A 19,371-nucleotide genomic window follows, 5' to 3' on the forward strand; every position below is an offset into this window, starting at 1 on the left:
TTGCCAGTGCTGCTGCCGTGGCCCTGCCCCGCTGCCCTGGTGGCCCTGGTGTTGCTGCAGGGCCCGAGTGCTCTCGGGGCCGGGCACAGCCCTGGGGGTGGTAGTGCCGGGGCTGTAGCAGGGACAGGCCATGGGCACTGCTGGGGCAGCGCTGCCGCCTCAGGCCAGGCCCTGGGGGCTCCAGGCTCCTTGCCCAGGCTCTCTCAAGAACACGGCCAGGCCAATGCTCAGCACAGAAACCCCCGTCAGCAGCCCCAGGCTGGCCGTGGGCAGGCTGGGGGCAAACAGCATGGCTGGGGCTCTGCAAGGGCCCTGGGCCAGACGGGAAGGAGCAGCAGAGCAGGGCCTGATCCATGCCCAGTGCGCTGCACAGCCCAGGGCAGCGTCCCAGAGCGTCCTCATGCAGCTGCCAACAACATCCCCCCTCTGCAGCCCTGGCCTCTCCCCCAGCTCACACAGGTGCCCCATCCTTGCAGGCACAGACACGGCAGCACTGCCTCAGCAGCCCCTGTTTGCATTGCACACAGCAGGGCCAGCACCCCCATGCTGTTGCTGTGGGGACATGAACCTGAGGGAGCACAAATGCCATCAGCCCCTGGGGCCAGCAAGGCCTGCGGGACACCAGGGAAACCACTCAGCTTTGTCCTGGCCTCTGCACTCAGCCAGAAAGTTTGTTCCCATCAGCTGGGAGTTTCCTGTGCCACTGCAGACGCTGTTGCTCAGAGCCAGGGCTGCCTGGCAGCCACCCCCAAACTGTCCTGAGCATTTCCTTGGCTTCACCTTTGCTTTCTTTACTCTTTCCTGATAAAAATTTCTTCTAATTGCCCACCCCTGTTCCCTCCTTCTGAAGAGGAGGCCCAGGGCTCATTCTGCAACTGCTCCATGGGTGGTTTCGGAGAATCCCAGAATCAGCAACGCTGAAAAAGACCTTGGAGATCATCAAGTTCAACCTGTGCCCTAACACTGCCTTTTCCCCCCTGAGCCTCCTCTTCTCCAGGATAAACAACCCCAGCTCTCTCAGCCGCTCCTCACAGGTCTTGTGTTCCAGACCCCTCCCCAGCCTTGTTGCCCTTCTCTGAACATGCTCCAGCCCCTCCATGTCCTTCCTAAATTGAGGAGCCCAGAACTGGACACAGCACTCGAGGTGCTGCCCAACCAGTGCCAAGCACAGAGGAAGAATCACTGCCCTGCTCCTGCTGGCCACACCATTCCTGAGCCAGGCCAGGAGCCATTGGCCTTCTTGCCCACCTGGGCACACTGCTGCCTCATGTCCAGCCTGCTGTCCATCAGTCCCTGCAGGTCCCTTTCTGCCTGGCTGCTCTCCAGCCACTCTGTCCCCAGCCTGTAGAGCTGCAGGGGTTGTTGGTGCCAAAGTGCAGGACCCGGCACTGGGACTTGTTAAACCTCACCTTGTTGGATTTGGGCCCTGGATCCAGCCTGTCCAGGGCCCTGTGCAGAGCCCTCCTACCCTCCCACAGATCCACACTCACACCCAGCTTGGTGTCATCTGCAAATTTGCTGACGCTGAACTCAGTCCCCTCATCCAGACCATCAATGCAGTTATTGAAATCCACGCTGGCTGGCTCTGATCCCTGGGCCATCCTGTGGGTGCCCTGTGATGGCACTCAAGGTGATCTGTTCCATAACCTTGCCGGGCACCCAGGTCAGGCTGACAGGCCTGGAGTTCCCCAGATCCTCCTTCCTGCCCTTCCTGGGGATGGGCTCACACTGGCACCTCCAGTGCTCTGGGCCCTCCCTGCTGAGCCAGGACTGATGGTAAATGATGGAGAGCAGCTTGGGGAGCTCATCCACAGCTCCCTCATCCCCCTAGGATGGATCCCGTCTGATCCCAGAGACACCTGTGAGCATCTGAGTGGCTCAGCAGGTCCCCAGCTGCTTCCTTCTGGATTCCAGGGGGCTGTTCTGCTCCCTGTGCCCATCTACCAGCTCAGGAGAACACTTGTCCTGAGGACAGACTGTCCTAATACTGAAAATTGACAACAAGATATTAAGTAGCTTAGTCTTTTACTTATCTTCAGCTACTCTATTCTCAACTGCAATCAGTAAAAAAGAGTAGAGGTTCTCGTTCTCCCTCCTTTTGCTATAAACATTTTTATAAAAACATGTTTTATTCTTTTTACGGAAACCACCAGGTTAAGTTCTAATTGCGCTTTCACCTCTCAACTTTTCATTCTGCATAACCTAACAACATCCTTAAACACTTCCTGAGTTGCTGGTCCTTTTTCCCCTGAGTTCCCAGAAAAGCTCCATGGGCAGCCAGGCCAGTCATTTTCCTCACCAGCTCATCTTTTGCCACACTGGGACAGGCTGCCCCTTCCCCCTCTAGATTACTTTCTTGAAATGTATCCATCCTTCCTGGACCCCATTTGTCTTTAAGGGCTCTTTCCCTTAAAAAATCAGTACCTGATTTGGTACTCCCCAAATCAGCATCCTGAACAGGCCAAAGTCTGCCCTTCCTAATTCTTGTGTAGAAATTTTGTTACTGCCTCTCTTTCTTACCCAGAATATTGAAAACTTGAAAACCCCAATGTTCCAGTGGGCCTGGCTGAGCTGGCAGGACACTGAGGCTGCTGAACTTCCAGTTCCCCTTCTCATACAATGGGCCTTGTGTGGTTTCCATAGGCCTGGGGATGTGGAGAACAAGCTCCAGGTGTGAGCTCACCTGGTGTAGGCAATTGATCATCTGGTAACATGAGGGCACAGAGTGGGCTATGACATCACAGAGTGGGGGATGTGAGGTCATTGAGAAGCTATGACATCACAGACTGCCTCTGTGACATCACAGAGCCAGCTGTGACATCACAAGGCAGATTTTTGACATCCTAGAACAGACTATGACATCACAGAGCAGGCTGTGACATCCCAGAGGGGCTGTGTGACATCCCAGAGGGGCTGTGTCAGGTCACTGGGTTGCTCACTCTGCCCCAGCTCCCCCTCACAGTTTCTCCCAACAAGTCCAATGCTGTCCATGCCCAGCGGGGTCCCTGTCCCCCGGGATCCCCCTGGCCCACCTGGAGCCACAGCCTCCACCAAAGGATGTTCCACAGGATCCACTCCAGAGCCTGACATGGGGACAAGGGGCCAGGGCTGTGTGACCAGGACATCAAGGACGGGCATTACCCAGGTCACTGTGGCCTGGCTTGGGTTGCCCAGGGCAGGAAAGATGTCTGGCAGCTGGAGCAGGGTCTGGGAAGGGCCTCCAAGGTGGGGCTGGAGCCCTTGGGCTGTGAGCAGAGGCTGAGGGAGCTGGGCTTGTCCAGCCCAGAGCAGGGAAGGCTGAGGGGCTCCTCATCCCAGCCTGGCAGTGCCAGCGAGGAGGGGATGGAGAACACAGAGCCAGGCTCTTCACTGGGGGCCTGGTGGGAGACAAAAGCCACTGGGTGGAAGGGGAAAGAGGGGAGATCAGCCAGGACAGGAGGAGATGAAATGAGTCAGGCTGGTTTCAGCATTTCCTCAACACCAAGAGCAGCCTGACCTCCCTTCTCCATCCACCACTGACAGCTTTGCAAATCAGGAATTGTTGGAGCTGTTTTGCCCCCACTCCAGGATGAGCATCCTGATACAAGGACCTAATTGTGTTTATATCTATCACAGAGTCATGTTTGTCAAAAACGACTTTTAGTATGGAAATCCCTTGTGGATGGTGGACTCATCAGATGCTGCTGGGACGTTGCACTTAGCTCAGGGAAGAGCGTGATTGTTATTAAATTGTGTCCTGTTCAACTGTGGTCTGTTGGCCATGAAGAGAAACTTGTGCCTCTGAGTCTCAGCAGTTCCTGACCCCCAAAGGACACAAACCTGATGAGTTGTGGTTCCCACTCCAGTGGTGACACTTGGGCATCCCTCCATAGCCAGAGCAGAGCTCCCTTGTCCCAGAGAGTGCCTGACAATACAGGGATGAAGGAAACAGGACAGGCTGTGGGGATCAGGGGCAGGGCAGAGCCAGGGAGAAGAATGACTTTTGCATTTTATTGATCTGTGCCTTCCCTTGGCTTTGTTGGCTGACAAGAAATGAACATCCCTCTGTGTCTCAGACAGCTCCTTCTCAAAGGAAAGCAGGTGGAGCCAAGGAGCTGAAAGCTGCAGGTGCAGCCTGGGCTGGAGGGAGCTCAGATTTGCACAAGGCTGCTCTGAGTGCCAGGGCTTGGATGGGGGAAATGGTGGGCTGGGGGTAGGGACAGAGTCTGATTGATTGTCAGCCATGAACGGTCTTTATTTTCATATCCATTCCAACTGCATGAGGAGGTACTTGGATTCAATGTCAATTGGAGACTACACATATCAATTTATGATCAGAAAAAAAAACCCTAAACAGGACCTAAAAAATCTTTGCTCACTGTCTTTTTAAATAGAACATATTCAGTTTGAATACACTACTGCAATCTGTCTAAGTAACCACAAATGATTTGAAAATTAAAATCAAATGATTCCCAGAGGCATGGCTTGTTCAGGTGTTCTGAATGTTCATGAGCCCTGGGACACTGAATTCCTGCACTGAAGAGCTGAAGGCTGAACAAGCCTCTGGAGCAGTGAAATTCAGCAGCAGCCTCCAAGTTGCTGAGGATGTCAGCAGCCCCCAGTGAGGCCATCCCTGCCCAGAGACCGTGGGGGAATGGGCAGACAAGGAGAGCGTCCCTGGGGCTGGGGCAGCACAACTCAGAGGCACCAGCGGCTCCAGCTGGGCAATGGAGTGTGGAATGTGGCTGGGAAAGCCCTGCCTGGGCTGGGCCAAGCAGCACACACAAGCCCTGACTTCCATTCACTAAAAAACTCTCTCAATGAGACATTTAAAAGGAAATACAGTTATTTGTGTCATCTGAGTTGGATGTGCTGGAGAAATAACCACAAGAGATTCCCAGGAGCTCAAAACAACAAAACCGCCTTTACTGGGTACTTTATAAAATCAGAGAAACTTTGGCAAAAGGTTTAAAATTATACTCAATCAACAAAAAACACTTTTCAAAGCATTCAGTCGGCCATTCAACGTCACAACTCTAAGCCTGTTCAATTTAAAGTTACTCAAAATTTGCAAGAGGACAGAATTAGAAGAAGTAGACAGAGAGAGAGGAAGACAAAAAAGATACAGAGAAGCACACACACAGCTATCAACTCCTGGATTCCAGCACTGTTCAGATGGAAATTCCAAGAGGAGGCTGGGTCAGGATGTGTGCTTGCCTTGTGGTCAGCCTTCAATACCCCTTGGTCTCCCTGGGCCCTTCCCCCAGGTGGGGCTTGGGCTCATTTGGTCCCTCAGGAGCTGGGCTGGGGCTGCAGAGGTGGCTGTGGAGCATTGCCTGTGCTGTGCCAGGGACTGGCAGCCACTGCTGGGCTGGGATAGAGGCTCTGGGGGGATTGGGGTTCCAGGGCAGGGCACAGCTGGACCTTCCTCCCCCAGAGACAAAATCCTTTGAGCCACAATCTCCTTCAGTCTGTCACAACAGAGAATGTTGGAGATGAAATCCCAATTCTGGCCATGGGCACCTGGACAAGAAGGGCAGCTCTTTTCCATAGGAAGGAAAGCACAGAGCTCCAGTGTTTGGAAGGTAGGTGAAAGCCTCACTATGCTAAGGCCATCCAGACTTGTCAGCAATGCCAGATTTTTTCTGGGAGCAGTCTTTGGATTTAAGGAATTTTGGAGGTGGAACCATAATCTCAACCATGGGCACCTGCAGAAGCAGGAAAGTTCTTTTCCATAGGAAGGAGAGCATGGAGCCTTCCCCAGGGATTTGGGGACGGGTGAGACCTGACCCTTGTGAAACCATTAACAGCCAGACTTGTCCTGGCAATATTCCTATTGGAACTATCCTTGGATATAAGGAAATTTGGAGATGAAATCCCAAATCTGGCCATGGGTACCTGGAGGAGCAGGACAGTTCTTTTCCATTGGGAAGGAAAGCACGGAGCCCCAGTGTTTCAGCAGCTGATGAGAAGAGACCCTCAACATGCAATGGTCAGCTGGACCAGTCAGGCAGTCAACAGGAGGCCAGACCAGCCAGACCTGTTCTGTGTTCACTTGCTTTTATGAGGTCCTGCACTATCACCATGGTCCCCTTGGCTCCATGGGGCCTGGCAGTGTCCCAGTGGTGCTTTGATTCCATGGGGTCCAGTAGTGTCACAATGGACCCTTGGTTCAATGGGGTCCCAGAGTGTCAAAATGGCCCCTAGGTTCCAGAATGCCCTGCAGTGTCACAGCGGTCCCAAGGATTCCATGAGGCCTTGCAGTGTCACAATGGTCTCCATGGTTCCACAGGCCCCACAATGTCACGGGACTCTGTTCCATGAGCCCTGCAATGTCACAATGGACCTTTGGACCCTGGGGGTTTGCAGTGTCACAATGGTCTCCTCTGGCTCCACAGTGTCACAATGGACCACTGATGACATCAGGCCCTGCAATGTCACAATGGACCTTTGGTTCCATGCAGCCCTGCAGTGTCACAAAGTCCTCTTGGTTTCACCAGGCCCCACAGTATCACAATGGTCCTCTTGGTTCTGTGGGGTCTCCCAGGGCCACAATGGTCTCACTGGCTCCATGAGGCCTCACAGTGTCACAGTGCTTTGCTTATTCCATAGAGCCTCACAGTGTCCCAATGATTCTATGAGTCTCCATGATTCTATGAATCCCCTCAGTGTCACAATGGACCTTGGTTCTATGAGGATCTGAAGTGTCCAAATGGTCTCTCCATTAGGTTCTATAAGGTCTTGCAAGGTCACAATGGACCGTTGGCTACATGGGGTCTCGCAGTGTCACAACAGCCCCTTAGTCTCATGGCTTTACAGTTCCAATAGGCCCCACAGTGTCACAATGGACTCTTGGTTTCATGGGGCCTCTCAGTGTCACAACGATCCCTACATTCCATGGAGCCACAGTGTCAGTACAGTCCCCTTGGTCCCATGAGGCCCAGCAATGTCACAGTGCTCTCCATGATTCCATGAGGCCCCACAGTGTCACAATGGTCCCTTGGTCTCACAAGGCCCCACAGTGTCACAATGGTCCCTTGGTTCCATGGCCCTGTGCTGCTGCATTCCCCCCTCCCCTTCTCAGGCCGCCCTGCCAGATGAGAAATGCTCCTTGGGGCTTGGCCTTGGCCAACAGCCCCTGGGCTCAGCTCCTCTGCAGCTCATCACAAACACTGTCTGCTCCAGGCACTGCTGCTGCCCAACCAGCTCTGGAGGAGCAGCCCTGGGGACTGCTTTTGTTCCCTCAGTGGCACAACATCCCTGTTCTCCCACTGCCAAACAAAGCTGTGGATGCCAAGTGCAGCTAGGATGACTTAACCTTACCTACATTGCCTGTAGGTAAGGTTAAGTCACAAGGTCTAAGTGAAGTTAAACACTGCTAAGAGTTGTTTTTTTCCTAAGTTGTTATGTTTAATATAAGTTATAAGCTGAGTTAAATACTGTTAAATATTAATCCTCTGTAAAATTGCAAAGTCATAGGTTATAAATTAGATTAAATCCTGCTACATGCTATTTTTTGCTAAATTGTTAAACTGAAGGTATCAGTCAAGGGTAAGGAATAAGTTAAGTCCTGTTAAGTTTGAGCTCTGTTAAGCTTTTGGGCCATATTCCTTTCATGCATGCTCTCACTGCCCTTGTGTCACGCAAACACACAGGGACAGTTTTCAGTTCATTTCTGGTTTGATTGCCTGGATTTGGTTTGGTTTTGTTGTTGCTTTGTTTCCTTGGTGTGCCTGAAGTGTCCAGTCAGGAGCAGAGTGACTCTTGCCAAGGAACTTTGTGGTTCTGTCTCTTAATTAAATCTGTTTTTTGCTGATCCCTTGCTGGGGATATTTTCAGCACTCTCAAGGCCTCGTTGGTATCAGGGTGAAGGAGTCCTGGCCCAGGCTCTGGCCCTGGGGGACACGGGGACGCTGCTGGGGGGTCCCTGTCCCCCTGTGCCACCCCCAGGGCCCCGGCCCCCCGTCCCCGTGTCAGGCTCTGGGGTCGATCTCGTGGAACATCCTCTGGGGGAGGCTGCGGCCCCGGGGGCGGGGGGACCCGGGGGGACAGGGGACCCCGCTGTGCACGAGCAGGGTTGGACTGCTCTGGTGGGAACTGTGAGGGGGGCCTGGGCAGAGTGACCTCCCCAGTGACCTCACACAGCCCCCTGTGATGTCACACAGCCCCTGTGATGTCACACTGCCCCTGTGATGTCACACAGCCCCTGTGACATCAGACAGCAACCTGTGATTTCACACAGTCCCCTGTGATGTCCCACAGAACCCTGTGATGTCACACTGACATCTCTGTGACCTCACACAGCCCCCCGGATGTCACACAGCCCCTGTGATATCACACAGCCATTCTCTGTAACTTCACACATCTCCTGTGATGTCACACAGCCCACTCTGATGCCACAGATCTCTTTTGCAATGTCACACAGCCACCAGTGATGCCACAGCCCACTTTGGGATGTCACAGAGCACCCTTGTGATTTCACTTCTCTCGGAAGTCACCCTGGAATATCATGCAGCTGCACTGTGATGCCTCAGAAGACACAGTGATGTCTCAAAGTCACCATATCATGTCACTGTGTGTTCTGTGATGTCACAGCCAGCTCTATGATGTTGCACAGCCAGCCAGTGATGTCACAACCCACTCTCTGATGTCACAGAGCCACCTTTTATGATGGCAGGATCTGCTCCATGGCCTCACACCCTACTCTATGATGTCACAGATAGCTGTGTGATGTCACAACCACTCTCTGATGTCACAAAACCCTCTCTTTGATGTCATACTGCCACTCTGTAATGTCACAGCACACACTTTGACCTCACAACCCGCTCTATGATGTCATACAGCCATGCCATGATGTCACAGCCTGCCCTGTGATGTCACACAGTTCCCTCTGTGATGTTATAGCTGCTCGATGACCTCACACAACAAACTCTGTGATGTCATAGCCCAATCTGTGACCTCACACAGCCCACTCTGTGCTGTCACACAGCCCCTTGCTGACATCACAGCTGCTCTGTGCCTCCATGACACAGCCCCAGAGGAGCTGCTGTGACACAGCCCCCTCTGGGACATGCCACAGCCCCTGCCAGTGCTGAGCCCCTGTGAGCTCTCTCTGTGCCCTGCTGGTGTCCCTGAGGGTGTCCCTGAGGACCCTGAGGGGCCCTGGCAGTGCCCCAGCCCTGCTGGGCTGTGCACAGGAGCTGCTCCTGGCCAGAGCTGTCTCTCTGCAGCTCTGCTGCCCTTGCCAGGAGCTGCCTCTGGGCCAGGAGCCCGGCCCAGCTCAGCAGCACAGACACAGCACAAGGGCTTTAATGACCCTCTGGGGCTTTGGTGCTCTTTGTGTCTGCCATGGCCAAAGTGCTGCCAAAGTGCTGCCCAAGTTGGCTCTGTCAGGGCTGTCTTGCAGCTGCTGCCCATCCCTGTGCCCTGTGCAGCCCAGGCTGTCCTACAGTGTCCCTGCCCTGAGCCTCTGTCCCTGCAGGCTGTGGGCATCCCCCGGCTGCCCCACCTGGCTGGGCCCTTCCTTTGCTGACAGCTCTGCCTCCTGCCTGCCTCTGCCTGCCCACACAAAGCTTCTGGCTTCATATCAAAAGGGTTAATTCCATTTTTACTGTGCCTGTGAACTTTCAGCACAGGAACAAGGCATGCAGGGGCTGCTTTCCCAGCAAGGATTGCTGGAAGACAGGCAGACATCTGGCTCAAGAATGTAGTGGCAGAAAAAAGAAGGACAGAAACTGGGAACTTGGAGTTGGTTTCATGGTAATGGGTAAATTGTGATACACATTTAGCAACGCTGGTAGAATTACATGTCCACATAAGATTGGGTCTATCCCTCAGTAGACCTCAGGCCTGAATAAATGATACCCTCTTAAATAGGAAATTAGTGTTATGGAGCCTTATTCTGATATTTCAGAGACTTGGTGACAGCAAGGCCTCACAGAACAAGGAGTCAGCTGTGAGACTGTGCAAACTCATCGAACAAAGGGTCCATTGTGACTCTGCAGAACCCCATGGAATCAAAATCCATTTTGGCACATTGGGGCTACATTGAACCAATTGTGATACCACATTGTGATACTGCAGATCCAAGGACACCATTGTGACCCTGAGAAACCTCTTGGAACCAAGGGGCCATTCTGACTCATGAAGGCCTTGTGGAATCATGGGTCCATTGTGACACTGCAGAACCAAGGAGACTGCTGTTGGCTGTGTGAACGCTCATGGAACCAGAAATCTATTGTGACACAGCAAGGCCTTATGGAACCAAGGGTCCATTGTTAAACTCTGTGGCCTCATGGAACCATGAGCCATTGTTATACAGCGTGGCCACATGGAGCCACGGGGCCACTGTGACACTGCGTATCCAAAGAGACCATTGTGACTGAGGAACCTCATGGAACCAAGAGTTCATTGTTACACTGTGGGGCCAGTGGAACCAAGGGGACCACAGTGACTTTGTGGGGTCTCATGGAACAATGGAGACTGTTCTGATACTTTGGGACCCACTGGAACAAAACGACCATTATAGAATGGCACAGCCTCAAGGAATCAAGGGGACTACAGTGAACCCTGGGGGTCTCCATGGGATGAAGGGTCCAAGGAACCAAGGATACCATTGTGACACTCTGGGGCATCATGGAACCAAAGGTCCATTGTGACACAGCAGGGCCTTGTGGAGCCAAGGGGACCACAGTGACACTGCGGGGCTCAGTGAAAGCAATGGTCTGTTGTGACACTACGAGGCCTTATGGAATCATGGAGACCATAGTGACACCAAAGGCCTCATTGAAACAAGGGCCCATTGTGACACTACAAGGCCTCTTGGAAGCAAGGAATCATTGTGGTACCATGGAGCGTTGGCAGGCCAAGGGGCAGTTGTCACACTGTGTGGCACCAAGGAGTCCATTGTTACACTACAGGGCCCCATGGAACTAAGGATTAATGGAACAGTGCTGGAACACATGGAACCAAAGGTCCATTGTGACACTGCGGGGCCTCATGGAATCCTGGAGGCCATGATGACACTTTGAGGCCTCGTTGAATCACGGGGCTCTGCAGGGCCTCATGGAACCAAGGAGCCCCTTCTGACACTGTGAATCCCCATGGAACCAAGGTCCAGTGTGATACCATGGAACCAAGGAGACTGTTGTTGGCTGGTTTTGGCAGTACAAAAGCTCATGGAACAAAAAGTCCATTGTGACATTGTGGGGCCTCATAGAACCAATGAGACTGCTATGACACTTAGGGACCCACTGGAACCAAGGGGCCATTGTGACACCACAGGGCCTCATAGAACCAAGGAGCCATTGTAGCACAGCAGGGCCTCATGGAATCAAGAGGATCACAGTGACCCTGTGGGGCTCCACAAGGGGCCGTGGGGCTCTATAAGGGGCTGTGGGGCTCCATGAGACCATGGGGCTGTTCTAACTGTGGAACCAAGGATACCATTGTTACACTATGGGGCATCATGGAACCAAGGAGGCCATTGTGAATAAGCAGGGGAACCCGCTGAGACTATTGTGACACTTCAAGGGCCACTGTGGAACTGCAGGGCCTCGTGGAACCAATGACACCATTGTGACATGGCACAGCCTCATGAGACCAAGGGGACATTGTGACACTATAGGGCCTTGTAGAACTGAGGGGCCCTTGTGACCCTGTGTGGCACCATGGAACAAAGGAGAGCACTGTGACACTGCAGGGAACCAAGGGGCCATTCCGTACTTTAGGGCTTCGTGGAACCAAGGTGCCATTGTGATACTGCGGAACCAAAAGAGACCATTGTGACACTGCGGGGCTTCATGGAACCAATGAGGCCATTCTGACATTCCGAGTCCCCATGGAACCAAGGGGCCATTGTGACACCACAGGGCCTCACAGAACCAAGGCAGCCACTGTGACACTGCAAGGTCTCATGGAAGCAAGGGACCAGTGTAATACACCCAGGCCTGGTGGAAGCAAGGGGATCCTGGGGAACCCAATAGAACCTAGGGGCCATTTTGAGACTCTGCATCCTCATGGAACCAATGGGCCATTGTGGCATTGCGCAGTCCCATGGGAACAAGGAAACCATTTTGACACTGCAAGGCCTCATGGAAGCAAGGGGCCATTGTGCCACTGTGGAGCCAAGGAGACCATTGTTATATCACTGGGCCTCATGGAAACAAAGATCTGTTGTGATCCTACAGAGCCTTATGGACCCAAGGGGCCACTGTGATGCTGCAGGGCCCCAAGGATCCAAGAACACGGAACAGGTCTGGCTGGATGGGCCTCCTGGGGAATGCCTGACTGGTCCAGCTGACCTTGGCATGTTGAGGGTCACTTCTCATCTGCCCCTGAAACCCTGGAGTTGTGTGCTTTCCTTCCTGTGGGAAAGAACTGTCCTTCTCCTCCAGGGGTTCATGGCTGAAATTGGGATTCCTCCTCCAAATTTGATTATATCCAAGGATTATTCCTATATGTCACCTGTCAGGACAGACAGCTCTGGCTGGCCTTGGCCTCTTGGGGGCCACCTCTCATCTGCCTTCAAAACACCGGGGGCCTGTGCTTTTATTCTCATGGAGAAAAACCTCTTTCAAGTCCAGGCATCCATGGCCAAAACTGAGAACTTGCCTCCAGAATTCCTTAAATCCAAGGACAGCTCTAGACAAAAGCTTCCAGGACTATCTAGGTTCCCTCGGCTTCCTAAGGGCCAGCTCTCATCTCCTTTTGAAGCACTGGGGTTCTGCACTTTCCTTCCTATGGAAAAGAACTGTCCTTCTCATCCAGACCCCAATAGACAAAAGTGGGGTTTGGCCTCCCAAATTCTGTCTCTCCAAGGATTCTTCCCTGACAACAGGTCTGGCTGCCTTGGCCTCCTTGGGGCAGCCTCTAATCAGCCTTTAAAACACTGGGACTCTGTCCTTTCCTTCCTATGGAGAACTGTCATTCCAATCCAGGAACCCGTGGCTGAAATGGAATTACACCTCCAAGATTCCCCATATATCCAAACGCTGCTTTCAGACAAAAGCTGCAAGGACACACAGGTCTGGCTGCCTTGGCCTCTGGTGACTGCCTCTTATCTGCCTTCAAGCCCTGGGGTTCTGTGGTTTCCTTCCTATAGAAAAGAACTGTCCCTCTTGTCCAGGTGCTGTTGGCCTCAAGCACTTGACCACTCTATAGGGACACAGGACCTCTGTGCTCAGTGGGGTGGAGACTGAGGACAGCAGAGGAGAGCCCTGGGAGGGATTGAAGGGTGGTTTCAGAGATGGTGGAGGCAGAGAAAGAAAGAATTAATTCCAAAGGCAGCTGGGGAGGTCCAGACTGGACACCAGGAGAAAGGAATTTCCCTGCCAGGGCACGGCTGTGGTGCAGCACGTCCCCCAGCAGGAGCCTGGAGCAGCCCAAGGCTTTGTGTGGGCAGGCAGAGGCAGGCAGGAGGCAGAGCTGTCAGCAAAGGAAGGGCCCAGCCAGGTGGGGCAGCCGGGGGATGCCCACAGCCTGCAGGGACAGAGGCGCAGGTTTGCTCAGCACCAGAGACACCTTTCCCTTGCTTGTCCCCACCTGTCATCACTGCCACCAGTGTTCTGCTCTACCTGGAACCTGGGGACATTTTCTCAGTCCTGTCCCTCAGAAGGATCTATTTAAAGTATGAGAAATTTCATTGTTTCAGCCTCTTTTTGAGTCCCTGAGAAATTCTTTGAGCACACTCTGAGGGACTGAGTCTGATGCAAAGAGCACCAAAGCCCCAGAGGGTCATTACAGTCCTTGTGCTGTGTCTGTGCTGCTGAGCTGGGCCGGGCTCCTGGCCCAGAGGCAGCTCCTGGCAAGGGCAGCAGAGCTGCAGAGAGACAGCTCTGGCCAGGAGCAGCTCCTGTGCACAGCCCAGCAAGGCTGGGGCACTGCCAGGGCCCCTCAGGGACACCAGCAGGGCACAGACTGAGCTCCCAGGGGCTCAGCACTGGCAGGGGCTGTGGCATGTCCCAGAGGGGGCTGTGTCCCAGCAGCTCCTCTGTAGCTGTGTCATGGAGGCACAGAGAAGCTGTGATGTCAGCAAGGGACTGTGTGACATCACAGAGTGGGTTGTGTGAGGTCACAGATTGGGCTATGACATCACTGAGCTTGTTTTGTGAGGTCATCGAGCACCTACAGCATCATAGAGGGGATTCTGTGACATCACAGAGCAGGCTCTATGATATCATGGAGCAGGTTGTGAGGTCAAAGTGTGTGCTGTGACGTTACAGAGTAGCAGTACGACATCACAGAGAGGGGTTTGTGGCATCAATTAGGGGGTTGTGTCATCACACAGCTGTCTGTGACATCACAGTGTGAGGCCATAGAGCAGACTCTGCCATCATAGAGTGTGGATCAGTGACATCAGAAAGTGGGTTGTGACATCACTGGGTGGCTGTGTAATATCATAGAGCAGGCTGTGACATCACAGAGACTTCTGTGACATCACAGAGCAGCTGTATCACATCATAGGTTGACATCTCATAGTTGCCTGTGTGACACCACAGGGCAGCTCTGTGACATCACCGGAGGCTCTGTGACATCACAGGGGCTGTGTGAGGTCACTGGGGAGGTCACTCTGCCCCGGCCCCCCTCACAGCTCCCCCCAGAGCAATCCAACCCTGCTCGTGCACAGCGGGGTCCCCTGTCCCCCCGGGTCCCCCCGCCCCCAGCGCCGCAGCCTCCCCCAGAGGATGTTCCACGAGATCGACCCCAGAGCCTGACACGGGGATGGGGGGCCCGGGCCCTGGGGGTGGCACAGGGGGACAGGGACCCCCCGGCAGCATCCCCGTGTCCCCCAGGGCCAGAGCCTGGGCCAGGGCTCCTTCACCCTGGTACCAACAAGGCCTTGAGAGCGCTGAAAAAATCCCCAGCAAGGGAGCAGCAAAAACCAGATTTAATATTAAGGGACAGCGGCACAACGTTCCTTGGCAAGAGTCACTCTGCTCCTGACTGGACACTTCAGGCACACCAAAGAAACAAAGCAACAACAAAACCCAACAAAATCCAAGCAATCAAACCAGAAATGAGCCAAGAACTGTCCCTGTGTGTGTGTGTGACACATGGACAGTGAGGGCAAGGATAAAAGGAATACAGGCCACAAGCTTAACAGAGCTCAAACTTAACAGGACTTAACTTATACCTTGACCTAGACGGATACCTTCAACTTCACAATTTAGCAAATGAACAGCACATAACAGTACTTAACCTAACTCACAACCTATGACTTAATGATTTAATGGTGGAATAAAAATGAAACAATATTCAACTTAGATTATAACATATTAAACTTTACTTTGGAAAAAAAAGGTCTTAACACCATTTAACTTATTCCTCATGATGTAACCTCACTTACAGGACTGACTGACTCAGCTATCCAAGGCACTCTAGCCCCACAGAGAGCAGCATTTCTGCCACATTTCCCCAGCACAGGCACTCCTGTGTGCACACAGACACAAAGAGTCAGTGCAAGGCACCTGGGAGAAATTCCCCTGAGGGCAGAAAATGCTCCCTGTGGATCCATTGGCATCTCCCCAGTGGGTGAAGGGTTGAGCCTGGAGGAGTGGGGGGATCGGCCCAGGCTCCATCGTTGTTGGGGATCCCCGAGTGCAGCAAACGGGAGAGTTCCCGGCTGGGAGAGGCCCCACTCAGAGGGAGTCGCTGGCCCAGGAGAGCTCCAAGGGCTCCTTTTGGAGCGCTGTTTGCAGGGCCCCAAGAGAGGGGCTTCAGTCCCAGCAATGGTTCATCCTGGCCGCACTTGGCACCAACAGCTTTCTCTGGCAGTGTGAGAACAGGGATGTTGTGCCACTGAGGGAACAAAACCAATTCCCAGGGCTGCTCCTCCAGAAAGCAGGAGCTGGTGGGGCAGCAGCAGTGCCTGGAGCAGACAGTGTTTGTGATGAGCTGCAGAGGAGCTGAGCCCAGGGGCTGTTGGCCAAGGCCGAGCCCCAAGAAGCATTTCTCATCTGGCAGGGTGGCCTGAGAAGGGGAGGGGGGAATGCAGCAGCACAGGGCCCATGGAACCAAGGGACCATTGTGACACTGTGGGGCCCTGTGAGACCCGGGGACCATTGTGACACTGTGGGGCCTCATGGAACTGTGGAGACCATTGTGACACTTTGGGGTATCATGGAACCACAGGGCCATTGTGACACTGTGAGACCCCATGGAGTGTAGGGATCATTGTGACGCTGGGGAGCCCCATCAAACCAAGGGTCCACTGTGACACCACGGGGCCTCATTGAACTGTGGAAACCATTGTGCACTTTGGGGTGTCATGGAACAAAGGGGTCATTGTGACACTGCGAGACCCCATGGAGCCAAAGGTTCATTGTGACATTGCAGGGCCTCATGGAACAATGGAGACACTGTTAAGACACTTCACAGCCTCATGGAACCAAGCGGCCATTGTGACACTGAGGGGACTCATGAGATCATGGAGACCAATGTGACACTATGAGGCCCCTGGAATAAGCAAAGCATTGTGACACTGTGAGGTCTCATGGAACCAGTGAGACCATTGTGACCCTGGGGGGTCCCCACACAACCAAGAGGACCATTGTGATACTGCAGGGCCTCATGAAACCAAGAGGCCTTTGTGACACTGCAGGGCTGCATGGAACCAAAGGTCCAGGGTGACATTGCAGGGCCTGATGTCATCAGTGGACCCATGTGACCTTGTGGAGCCAAAGGAGACCATTGTGACACCTCAGGGCTTCATGGAACCAAGAGGACCATGTTAACATTCCTGAACCCCATTGAACCAAGGGTTCATCGTGACACTGCAGGGCTGCATGGAACCAAAGGGTGACACAGAGGGGCCTCCACTCATCAATGGTCCATTGTGACTCTGTGGAGCCAAAGGAGACCATTGTGACACTGCAAAACCCCAGGGTCCAAAGGTCCATTGTGACATTGCAGGGCTCCTGGAACAGAGGAGTCCCGTGACATTGTGGGGGCTGGGGAACCACAGAGACCCTTGTGATACTTGGTGGCCTTCTGGAACCTAGGAGGAATTGTGACACTCTGGGACCCCATTGAACCAAGGGTCCATTGTGACACTGCGGGACCCCATGGAACCAAGGGGAACATGGTGATAATGCAGGGCGTCATAAAACCAAGAGAATATGGAACAGGTCTGGCTTGTTTGGCCTCCCATGGACTGCCTGACTGGTCCAAATGACCTTGGCATGTTGGGCCTCTCTTCTTATCAGCTGCTGAAACACTGGGGCTCTGTGCTTTCATTCCCAATGGAAAAAAACTGTCCTTCTCCTCCAGGCACCCATGGCCAGAATTGGGATTTCGCCTCCAAATTTCCTTATATCCAGGGATTGTTCCCATAGGAGTATTGCCAGAACAAGTCTGGCTGTTAATGGTTTCACAAGGGTCACTTCACATCTGTCTCCAAAACACTGGGAAGACTCCGTACATTCCTTCTTATAGAAAAGAACTGTCCTGCTTCTCCAGGCATCCATGGCTGCGATTGGGCTTCCACCTCCAGAATTCCCTAAATCCAAAGATAGCTCCCAGACAAAATATGTCATTTCTGACAAGTCTGGATGGCCTTGGCCTAGTGAGGCTCTCACCTGCCTTCCAAACACTGGGGCTCCATGGTTTACTTCCTGTGGAAACAAACTGTCCTGCTCAGCCAGATGCCCATGGCCAGAAATGGGATTTCCACCTCCAGCATTGCCTGTTGTGACAGACTGAAGGAGATTGTTGGCTCAAAACATTTCAAGTGTGGGGGATGAAGGGTCAGGTCCAGCCTTGCCCTGCCCTGGAACCCCAGCCCTGCCCTGCCCTGGAACCCCAATGCCCCCAGAGCCTCTATCCCAGCCCAGCAGTGGCTGCCAGTCCCTGGCACAGCACAGGCAATGCTCCACAGCCACCTCTGCAGCCCCCAGCCCAGCTCCTGAGGGACCAAATGAGCCCAAGCCCCACCTGGGGGAAGGGCCCAGGGAGACCAAGGGATATTGAAGGCTGACCACAAGGCAAGCACACATCTTGACCCTGCATCATCTTGGACCTTCCATCTGAACAGTGCTGGAATCCAGGGCTTTGTAGCTGTGTGTTTGCTTCTTAGTATCTTTTTTGTCTTTCTCTCTTTCTGTGTATTCTTCTTCTGTTTCTGTGCTCCTGCAAATTTTGATTAACATTAAATTGAACAGGCTTAGAGTTTGTGAAGTTCAATGGGCTAAGTCAATGCTTTGAGAAGTGTTTTTGGTTTCTTGAATGTTTGTTGTAGTTTGATATGAGAAGAATTTTAAAAAGTAATACAAAACTTTTTGTGTCACTGACAATCTGTTAAACCACTGAGGTACTGAACATGCCTCTGTGAAACACAAATGTTAAAGATGAAAAAACCCAGGAACCTCCTCTTTCTTTCCCAGTAAACAAAGAAGCAGCGGGCCCTGACCCCGGCCCCCATCTCAACCAAACCAAACCAAACCAAACCAAACCAAACCAAACCAAGCAACCCTGCCGTGGGCTGATTTTCCCCCCTCCCCAGGCCACCCCCCACCCCCATCGGCCCCATTCTGACCAAACCAAACCCCAACAACTCCCAAACAGGAAAACAAAAGAGGCTACAAAACCCCAACCAGAACAAAGCCAGCCACAGCTATTAAAATATTACCAAGTCCCCTCCCCGCAACACAACTAAAACCAAAAACTCCTACAACCTACAACCATGCAAAATAACCCAACAACTAAAACACAAAAAACCCTGAAACCAACCATAAAACCAATCCTAAAACAACCCAACCGCAACTTCCACCACACATTGCCAGTAGGTCAGGTGTTAACTCTTTCAATACTTCAATCCTCCCATGAGTAAAAGAAAAAAAACAAAACGCAAGCCTATCAAAAAAACAATATAAAACCATCAAAGTAAGTAAAGAAGAAATTAAATCCTAAATAAAAAAGAATAAGAAATATGTTACTCTTAAAACTAAAATCCTCTTATAAACTATAAAGAAAAAACTCTTTTTCTTTATAACACAACAAAATATTTTAAAAAATTTAAATTATTATCAAAAAACCCCATCCATACTAAAATAAGCAAATGTTAAAATAACTTTAATTTCATAAAATGCTTAAACATGGGAAAAAAAAAGTAATCCAGTATCTCCAAGAGAAGATCGCTATTCCTGGAGTAAAAATATTTTTTAAAGTAAATAATAAAAACTTATACCTTTAAATAACTCATCTTTAAAACAATACCCCATAAGTCAACATGGCCCATCAACAAGCTGTGAAAAAGCTTGTAGCAATAAAAACAACTTCACAAGAACAAAGTTCCCCAGACAGGTGTTATCCATGAAAAAATTAGGAGCCAGAAAAAAAATATTTTTTCCTCTTGTAAAAAAATCTCCACAACCTTAAGAAGAAAACCTTCTCTCC

This window comes from Agelaius phoeniceus, assembly GCF_051311805.1.
Source record: "Agelaius phoeniceus isolate bAgePho1 chromosome W unlocalized genomic scaffold, bAgePho1.hap1 SUPER_W_unloc_1, whole genome shotgun sequence".
Lineage (NCBI taxonomy): Eukaryota > Metazoa > Chordata > Aves > Passeriformes > Icteridae > Agelaius > Agelaius phoeniceus.